The sequence below is a fragment of the Aethalodelphis obliquidens genome, unplaced genomic scaffold (genome assembly GCF_003676395.1).
Source record: "Aethalodelphis obliquidens isolate GAN/ISIS:26980383/991018 unplaced genomic scaffold, ASM367639v1 scaffold8, whole genome shotgun sequence".
Lineage (NCBI taxonomy): Eukaryota > Metazoa > Chordata > Mammalia > Artiodactyla > Delphinidae > Aethalodelphis > Aethalodelphis obliquidens.
In genome coordinates, this window is record NW_020837952.1 from 36,635,841 (window position 1) to 36,645,788 (window position 9,948).

Below are 9,948 nucleotides of genomic sequence, written 5' to 3' on the forward strand. Positions count from 1 at the left end.
ATTGCTTTACATGTAGCTGTCCAGTTTTCACAGCACCACTTATTGAAGAGGCTGTCTTTTCTCCACTGTATATTCTTGCCTCCTTTATCAAAGATAAGGTGACCATATGTGCATGGGTTTATCACTGGGCTTTCTATCCTGTTCCATTACAGATGGATACAGACAGTATTTTTGTTTTTGTGCCAGTACCATACTGTCTTGATTACTGTAGCTTTGTGGTATAGCCTGAAGTCAGGGAGCCTGATTCCTCCAACTCCGTTTTCCTTTCTCAAGATTGCTTTGGCTATTCGGGGTCTTTTGTATTTCCATACAAATTGTGAATTTTTTTGTTCTAGTTCTGTGAAAAATGCCAGTGGTAGTTTGATAGGGATTGCATTGAATCTGTAGATTGCTTTGGGTACTACAGTCATTTTCACAATGTTGATTCTTCCAATCCAAGAACATGGTATATCTCTCCATCTATTTGTATCATCTTTAATTTCTTTCATCAGTGTCTTATAATTTTCTGCATACAGGTCTTTTGTCTCCTTAGGTAGGTTTATTCCTAGATATTTTATTCTTTTTGTTGCAGTGGTAAATGGGAGTGTTTCCTTAATTTCACTTTCAGATTTTTCATCATTAGTGTATAAGAATGCAAGAGATTTCTCTGCATTAATTTTGTATCCTGCTACTCTTACAAATTCATTGATTAGCTCTAGTAGTTTTCTGGTAGCCTCTTTAGGATTCTCTATGTATAGTATCATGTCATCTGCAAATAGTGACAGCTTTACTTCTTCTTTTTCAATTTGGTTTCTTTTTATTTCTTTTTCTTCTCTGATTGCTGTGGCTAAAACTTCCAAAACTATGTTGGATAATAGTGGTGAGAGTGGGCAACCTTGTCTTGTTCCTGATCTTAGTGGAAATGGTTCCAACTTTTCACCACTGAGGATGATGTTGGCTGCGGGTTTGTCATATATGGCCTTTATTATGTTGAGGAAAGTTCCCTCTATGCCTACTTTCTGCAGGGTTTTTATCATAAATGGGTGTTGAATATTGTCGAAAGCTTTCTCTGAATCTATTGAGATGATCATATGGTTTTTCTCCTTCAATTTGTTATTACGGTGTATCACGTTGATTGATTTGCATATATTGACGAATCCTTGCATTCCTGGAATAAACCCCACTTGATCATAGTGTATGATCCTTTTAATGTGCTGTTGGATTCTGTTTGCTCGTATTTTGTTGAGGATTTTTGCATCTATGTTCATCAGTGATATTGGCCTGTAGTTTTCTTTTTATGTGACATCTTTATCTGGTTTTGGTATCAGAGCAATGGTGGCCTCGTAGAATGAGTTTGGGAGTGTTGCTACCTGTGCTATATTTTGGAAGAGTTTGAGAAGGATAGGTGTTAGCTCTTCTCTAAATGTTTGACAGAGTTTGCCTGTGAAGCCATCTGGTCCTGGGCTTTTGTTTGTTGGAAGATTTTTAATCACAGTTTCAATTTCAGTACTTGTGATTGGTCTGTTCATATTTTGTATTTCCTCCTGGTTCAGTCTTGGCAGGTTGTGCATTTCTAAGAATTTGTCCATTTCTTCCAGGTTGCCCATTTTATTGGCATAGAGTTGCTTGTAGTAGTCTCTCATGATCCTTTGTATTTCTGCCGTGTCAGTTGTTACTTCTCCTTTTTTATTTCTAATTCTATTGATTTGAGTCTTCTCCCTTTTTTTCTTGATGAGTCTGGCTAATGGTTTATCAATTTTGTTTATCTTCTCAAAGAACCAGCTTTTCGGTTTATTGATCTTTGCTATCGTTTCCTTCATTTCTTTTTCATTTATTTCCAATCTGATCTTTATGATTTCTTTCCTTCTGCTAACTTTGGGGTTTTTTTGTTCTTCTTTCTCTAATTGCTGTAGGTGTAAGGTTATGTAGTTTATTTGAGATGTTTCTTGTTTCTTAAGGTAGGCTTGTATAGCTATAAACTTCCCTCTTAGAACTGCTTTTGCTTCATCCCATAGGTTTTCGGTCATTGTATTTTCATTGTCATTTGTGTCTAGGTATTTTTTGATTTCCCCTTTGATTTCTTCAGTGATCTCTTGGTTATTAAGTAGTGTGTTGTTTAGCCTCCATGTGTTTATATTTCCTACAGGTTTTTTCCTGTAATTAATATCTAGTCTCATAGCATTGTGGTCGGAAAAGATACTTGATACGCTTTCAATTTTCTTAAATTTACCAAGGCTTGATTTGTGACCCAAGATATGATCTATCCTGGAGAATGTTCCATGAGCACTTGAGAAGAATGTGTATTCTGTTCTTTTTGGGTGGAATATCCTATAAATATCAATTAAGTCCATCTTGTTTAATGTATCATTTAAAGCTTGTGTTTCCTTATTTATTTTCATTTTGCATGCTCTGTCCATTGGTGAAAGTGGGGTGTTAAAGTCCCCTACTATGATTGTGTTACTGTTGATTTCCCCTTTTATGGCTGTTAGCATTTGCCTTATGTATTGAGGTGCTCCTATATTGGGTGCATAAATATTTACAATTGTTATATCTTCTTCTTGGATTGATCCCTTGATCATTCTGTAGTGTCCTTCTTTGTCTCTTGTAATAGTCTGTTTTAAAGTCTATTTTGTCTGATATGAGAATTGCTACTCCAGCTTTCTTTTGATTTCCATTTGCATGGAATATCTTTTTCCATCCCCTCACTTTCAGTCTGTATGTGTCCCTAGGTCTGAAGTGGGTCTCTTGTAGAGAGCATATATATGGGTCTTGTTTTTGTATCCATTCAGCCAGTCTATGTCTTTTGGTTGGAGCATTTAATGCATTTACATTTAAGGTAATTATCAATATGTATGTCCCTATTACCATTTTCTTAATTGTTTTGTGTTTCTTATCGTAGGTCTTCTCCTTCTCTTCTGTTTCCTGCCTAGAGAAGTTCCTTTAGCATTTGTTGTAAAGCTGGTTTGGTGGTGCTGAATTGTCTTAGCTTTTGCTTGTCTGTAAAGCTTTTAATTTCTCTGTCCAATCTGAATGAGATCCTTGCTGGGTAGAGTAATCTTGGTTGTAGGTTTTTCTCTTTCATCACTTTAAATATGTCCTGCTACTCCCTTCTGGCTTGCAGAGTTTCTGCTGAAAGATCAGCTGTTAACCTTATGGAGACTCCCTTATGTGTTACTTGTTGTTTTTCCCTTGTGCTTTTAATATTTGTTCTTTGTATTTAAATTTTGATAGTTTGATTAATATGTGTCTTGGCATGTTTCTCCTTGCATTTATCCTGTATGGGACTCTCTGTGCTTCCTGGAGTTGATTAACTATTTCCTTTCCCATATTAGGGAAGTTTTCAACTATAACCTCTTCAAATATTTTCTGAGTTCCTTTCTTTTTCTCTTCTTCTTCTGAGACCCCTATAATTTGCATGTTGGTGTGTTTACTGCTGTCACAGAGGTCTCTGAGACTGTCCTCAATTCTTTTCATTCTTTGTTCTTTATTCCACTCTGCAGTAGTTATTTCCACTATTTTATATTCCAGGTCACTTATCCGTTCTTCTGCCTCAGTTATTCTGCTTTTGATCCCTTCTAGAGAACTTTTAATTTCATTTATTGTGTTGTTCATCTGTGTTTGTTTGCTCTTTAGTTTTTCTAGATCTTTGTTAAACGATTTTTGTATTTTCTCCATTCTATTTCCGAGATTTTGGATAATCTTTACTGTCATTATTCTGAATTCTTTCTCTGGTAGACTGCCTATTTCCTCTTCATTTGTTAGGTCTGGTGGGTTTTTATCTTGCTCCTTCATCTGCCGTGTGTTTCTCTGTCTTCTCATTTTGCTTAACGTACTGTGTTTGGGGTCTCCTTTTCGCAGGCTGCACATTCGTAGTTTCCATTGTTTTTGGTGTCTGTCCCCAGTGACTAAGGTTGGTTCAGTGGGTTATGTAGACTTCCTGGTGGAGGGGACTAGTGCCTGTGTTCTGGTGGATGAGGCTGGATCTTGTCTTTCTGGTGGGCAGGTCCACGTCTGTTGGTGTGTTTTGGGGTGTCTGTGGCCTTATTATGATTTTAGGCAACCTCTGTGGTAATGGATGGGGTTGTGTTCCTGTCTTGCTAGTTGTTTGGCATAGGGTTTCCTGCACTGTAGCTTGTCGGTCATTGAGTGGAGCTGGGTCTTGGTGTTTAGATGGAGATCTCTGAGAGATTTTCGCTGTTTGATATTACGTGGAGCTGGGAGGTCTCCTGTGGACCAGTGTCCTGAACTTGGCTCTCCCACCTCAGTGGCATAGCCCTGATGCCTGGCTGGAGCACCAAGAGCCTGTCCTCTCATGGCTCAGAATAAAAGAGAGAAAAGAAAGAAAGAAAGAAAGAAGATAAAATAACATAAAATAAAATAAAGTAAAATAAAATAATGTTTTTAAAATAAAAAATAATTAAGAAAAAAAAATTTTAAGTAATTAAACAAAACGGACAGATGGAACCCTAGGACAAATGGTAAAAGCAAAGCTATACAGACAAAATCACACACAGAAGCATACACATACACGCTAACAAAAAGAAAAAGGGGGAAAAAATATATATATCATTGCTCTCAATTCCACCTCCTCAATTTGGGATGATTTGTTGTCTATTCAGGTATTCCACAGATGCAGGGTACATCAGTTTGATTGTGGAGAGTTAATCCACTGCTCCTGAGGCTGCTGGGAGTGATTTCCCTTCCTCTTCTTTGTTCACACAGCTCCCACGGTTCAGCTTTGGATTTGGACCGGCCACTGTGTGTAGGTCGCCTGAGGGCATCTGTTCTTCGCTCAGACAGGACGGGGTTAAAGGAGTAGCTGATTTGGGGGCTCTGGCTCACTCAGGCCGGGGGGGAGGGAAGGGTACGAATGCGGGGCGAGCCTGCTGCAGCAGAGGCCAGCATGACGTTGCAACAGCCTGAGGCACGCCGTGCATTCTCCCGGGGAAGTTAGTTGTCCCTGGATCACGGGACCCTGGCAGTGGCGGGCTGCACAGGCTTCCAGGAGGGGCGGTGTGGATAGTGACCTGTGCTCGCACACAGGCTTCTTGGTGGCGGCAGTAGCGGCCTTAGTGTCCCATGCCTGTCTCTGGGGTCCGCGCTGATAGCCACGGCTCACGCCCCTCTCTGGAGCTCCTTTAAGCAGCGCTCTTAATCCCCTCTCCTCGCACACCAGGAAACAAAGAGGGGAGAAAAAGTCTCTTGCCACTTCGGCAGGTCCAGACTTTTTCCCGGACTCCCTCCTGTCTAGCCGTGGCGCACTAGCTCCCTTCAGGCTGTGTTCACGCAGCCAACCCCCGTCCTCTCCCTGGAATCCAACTGAAGCGCAAGACTCAGCTCCCAGCCCCCACCCGCCCCGGCGGGTGAACAGACAAGCCTCTCGGGCTGGTGAGTGCTGGTCGGCACTGATCCTCCGTGCGGGAATCTCTCCGCTTTGCCCTCTGCACCCCTGTTGCTACGCTCTCCTCTGTGGCTCTGAAGCTTCCCCCTCTGCCACCCACAGTCTCTGTCCACGAAGGGGCTTCTAGTGTTTGGAAACCTTTCCTCCTTCACGGCTCCCTCCCGCTGGTGCAGGTCCCGTCCCTATCCTTTTGTCTCTGTTTTTTCTTTTTTCTTTTGCCCTACCCAGGTATGTGGGGAGTTTCTTACCTTTTGGGAGGTCTGAGGTCTTCTGCCAGCATTCAGTAGGTGTTCTGTAGGAGTGTTCCACATGTAGATGTATTTCTGATGTATTTGTGGGGAGGAAGGTGATCTCCACATCCTACTCCTCCACCATCTTGAAGCTCCTCCGAGAATTCTCTCTTAAGGGGAAAAAAGGAAAACAAAAATAGAAAAATGCAATTTAACCATTGTGTCTTTAATTATTTTTTTAGCATCTGTTATTAAATAACTACCACAAAAACCACATGTGGGGATGTGAAATTCTATGCAGTCGTCCATATTTAAAGCTGTTTATTTTCATGCCATTTAGTAGTTTTTGTGTTCTTGTAATTTTTTTAAAGAGGAAATAATATATGTACCTGAAGCATGTTTTTGTCCAAATTTATATTCATGCTACTCTTTACTTTGGCTTCTCTAGGAGGTGTCAAATTTTAAGTAAAACCCACAAGGCATTATTATTGTTATTTTATGTAGCCAATGTTCACATAGATTTACCCACATGTTAACCATATTCTTTGTTTCTCATTTCTTCCTGTCTTCATCTCAGAGCATTTTTCTTTTGCCTGAAATACATCCTTAAGAATTAATTGCCTTAGTGAGGGGTTGCTGGAGGCAAATTCCCTTTTTTTTTCTTGAAAATGTTTTAATTTCACTTTCATTCATGAAGTATAATGGATGAATATCGAATAGCAATTTGGGAATTACTTTCTTCGCACATTTCTGGTATTACCCACTGTCTCTGACTTCCATTGTGGCTGTTGATAAGTCAGCTGTCAGCCTCACTGCTTTGAGCCAGAGAGAACTCTGTTCTGTGCTGTCAGAATTCCTTTGGGATGGAAGGAGTTGTACTCTCAGATGCTGAGAGTGCTACCAGCTGACAACCCATGGCTATCAATCTTACCGGAAATTGCTCTCAACTCCGTAGACCCACCTCAACCAAGTTCATGTCTTATTTTTGGAGACTGTTGGTATCTAAATACTCCTCTGACCCATAAACCAGGTGGCATGAAAGGTGCCAACTTTGACTGAGGGCCAGTGTAGGAAATGGCTGTGATGCAAGTGGTCTTGCCATTTGGGCCATTTGACTCAGCAGACCCTAAGTTATTAGATGTATCAAAATTAAAGAAAGGTACAGAGCAGAGGTTAAGGCAAGCCAAAATAGGAGAATCACCTTTAGAATTCTGAAACAAGGAAATGCCATCTGCAGCATACACCTTTCCAAAACCTGCTTAACTGTGCTACTTGGCCCTGGTAAAGACTAAGTACATGACCATGAAGCACAAAGCAACCATGAGTCAAATATCCTATTAGGAGCTGGGTTCTGCCCAACATACCAAATTGAGCAGGCCCAGAAGAAATTGATCATAGCTGGAAGGAAAATATTGGGATCAAAGCCAAGACATGGCCAGAGACACGAGGAGGTGGACCCGTGTCACCAATCATGATCTCATTTGTGCCTCTTCCAATGACAAGCTTGGTTCATGGATGGCCTATCTCATGACCTTGAATGTGGGTCAGTATACGAGAATAGCTGAAAATGGACTTGGGCCACACTGCATCCCCATCCAGTGATGGTCTGAAAGGTAAGGTCTGTGAGGTAAAACTTCCCCAGTGGGCAGATCTTTAGGCAACATATCTGATCTTTATGTGGAAAGAGAACTGTCCTAATATTAAATGTGCATGGATTCAACAAATAGCTTAGCTGGTTAGTCATAGGCCTGGAAGAAAAAAATATTAGAAGTTCAGAGAAAAGAAGGCCTAGAATAGACATATGTGGATAGACTTTGGGGCTTGAAGAGAGAAGATCTCTGCATTTGCATTACATGTTATCACAATCATAGAGTGTCATCCAAGGAAGAAGCACTAAACAATCAGATAGAGAGAATGACTTGGCCAGCTGATGTTGACCAGCCTCTGTCATCTGCTTTCCCAGGGCTGGCAAAATGGGTTTGTAAATGTAGAGCCATGGTGGCAGAGAAAGAGGCTATACGTGGGCCCACAATCATGGGTTTCTACCTACTAATGTCCCACCTTCCAGCAGCACTAACAGGAACATCTCTCAAGGACACCAACAATCCACTTAGCACTAGAATTTGCCTTAGTTGCATCTTTTCTATCCTAGAACGAACACAGATTCATTTTGACTTGACCACATATATTCCAGGTGTGAGTTTGACTTCTTATCCACAGGGTCTTAAACAGAGTATTATTTGCGGGCGTACAAAGTTCAAGCCACCCAAATGGGATTCCCAAACAGCATTACATCAGATCAAGGAGTCCATTTTATGACAAATACCATGGCATGATGGGCAAATACTATGAGTTCTACTGGCTACAGGCCTGAGAGAGTGATACAAATGCTAAGTGGTCCAGAGGACTGGAGGAGGCCTAGGGTCTGAGAAAAAAAGGTTCAAGGGGTCTACATCTTGTTACCACAGGGCATGGGCAAGGATGTGGATAACAACAGAAAATTCTGGTACATTCCCAAAGGCTTGGCTAGTGCAGTTCAGACAGGTATAGCAATGACAAGGTTCATGTCAAAAGACCAAGCAGAGGTAGTGAGGACCTGAGAAGAATGTGTAGACCAACACCACCTCCCCAATGTCATGATGTTTGTACCTTCCTGGGCTGGAGGGAAGCAGTGGGGAGAGCCAGGCCCAGAACAACTCTAGTGGGTGGTTTGACCTTTGAATTAATGAGTTTAAATCCCGAGTGGAATTAACAAGTTTTAATTACTTGTTACTATTTAAACCAGAAGAGACCATATTACTCTTCAGTGGCAAGATTAGGAAGTTTTCAACATCAGAAAAAATGGGGGCACCAAAGCTGAGTTCAGTAATATAAAAGGTAAAGTTATATTTCCACACCGCTAAGCTGTGACTATTTCAAAACACTACACATGTAACCTTCTTACATGCAGGTGCCCTGACAACAGCTTTCAAACTTCCTGGAACCCAACTCAAAATTAGCCGTCATGATCCATTCTCATCCCTGCAGGAGGGAGAATTTAATCTAGAAGGAGATAAATTCATCTCATTTAAAAAATATGAAGCAATTTTCTGCACAACCATCCAAATGTCATTTAATGATTCACTTACAGGCACAGACACCTTTACAAAACACTCTTTTTTTTACATTTTTAAATTTTTATAGAAATACAGTTGTTTTACAGTGTTGTATTAGTTTTAGGTGTACAGCAAAGTGATTCAGTTTTATATATATATATTCATTCTTGTTTTACATTCTCTTCCTTTATAGGTTATTACAAGATACTGAGTATATTTCCCTGTGCTATACAGTAGGTCCTTGTTGGTTATCTATTTTATATATAGTAGTGTGTATATTTTAATCCCAAACTCCTAATTTATCCCTCTCCCCCCGTCCAAAACACTCTTAAAATTCTCCAAAACTCATCCTCATACATTACTGGTGGGATTGTAAGGTTGTTCAGCCACTATGGAAGTTGGTTTCATGCTTCTTCAATAAGTTAAACATAGAATTACCATATGATCCAGCAATACCACTCCTAGGGATACTCCAAAGAATTGAAAACAAATATGCAAACAAAAGCTTAGCACAAATACCAGAGCAGTACCACTCACAACAGCCTAAAGCTGGAGACAACCTAAATACCCATCAAAAGAAGAATGGGTACATAAAATGTGGTGTACCCATGCAGTGGAATATTATTCAGCCACAAAAAGGAATGTAGCATTGATACATGCTACAATGCATATGAAGCTTGAAAACATGCTAAGTGAAAGAATCCAGACAAAAGGCCACACATTATATATTGCATTTATTTGAAATATCCAGAATAGGCAAATCCACAGAGACAGAAAGTAGATTTGTGGTTTCCAGGGGGAAGAGGGGAGTGACTCCTAATGAGTGTAGATTTTCTTTTAGCAGGATGAAAATGTTCTAGAACTAGATAGTGGTGATGGTCTCACATATCATGGCTGCACTTAAAGCCCTGAACTGTACACTTTAAAATGATCAAACTGGTCAATTTTTATGTTATGTGTATTTTACCACAATAAAAAAAAATTCTCCCAAACTCAATTACCAGGTACTTTCCTTGCTCCCCCAAAACAATTTTAGATCTCAAGGAAAGTTTCCTGCAATTCTAAATAAAGTGGGTCATCAGTTTTTCCTTGTGGGAGACAACCCAAGACTCTGTGCAACTGAATAAAGTTGTTCAGCTGTTTTACAAGGAAAACACCTGGCACCAAATCCTGGGCTCTGTAAAGAACTGCTAGCTAAGCCTCTTCCCCAGGGTAAATTTGGGAGAAGCACTATGAGTCTGAG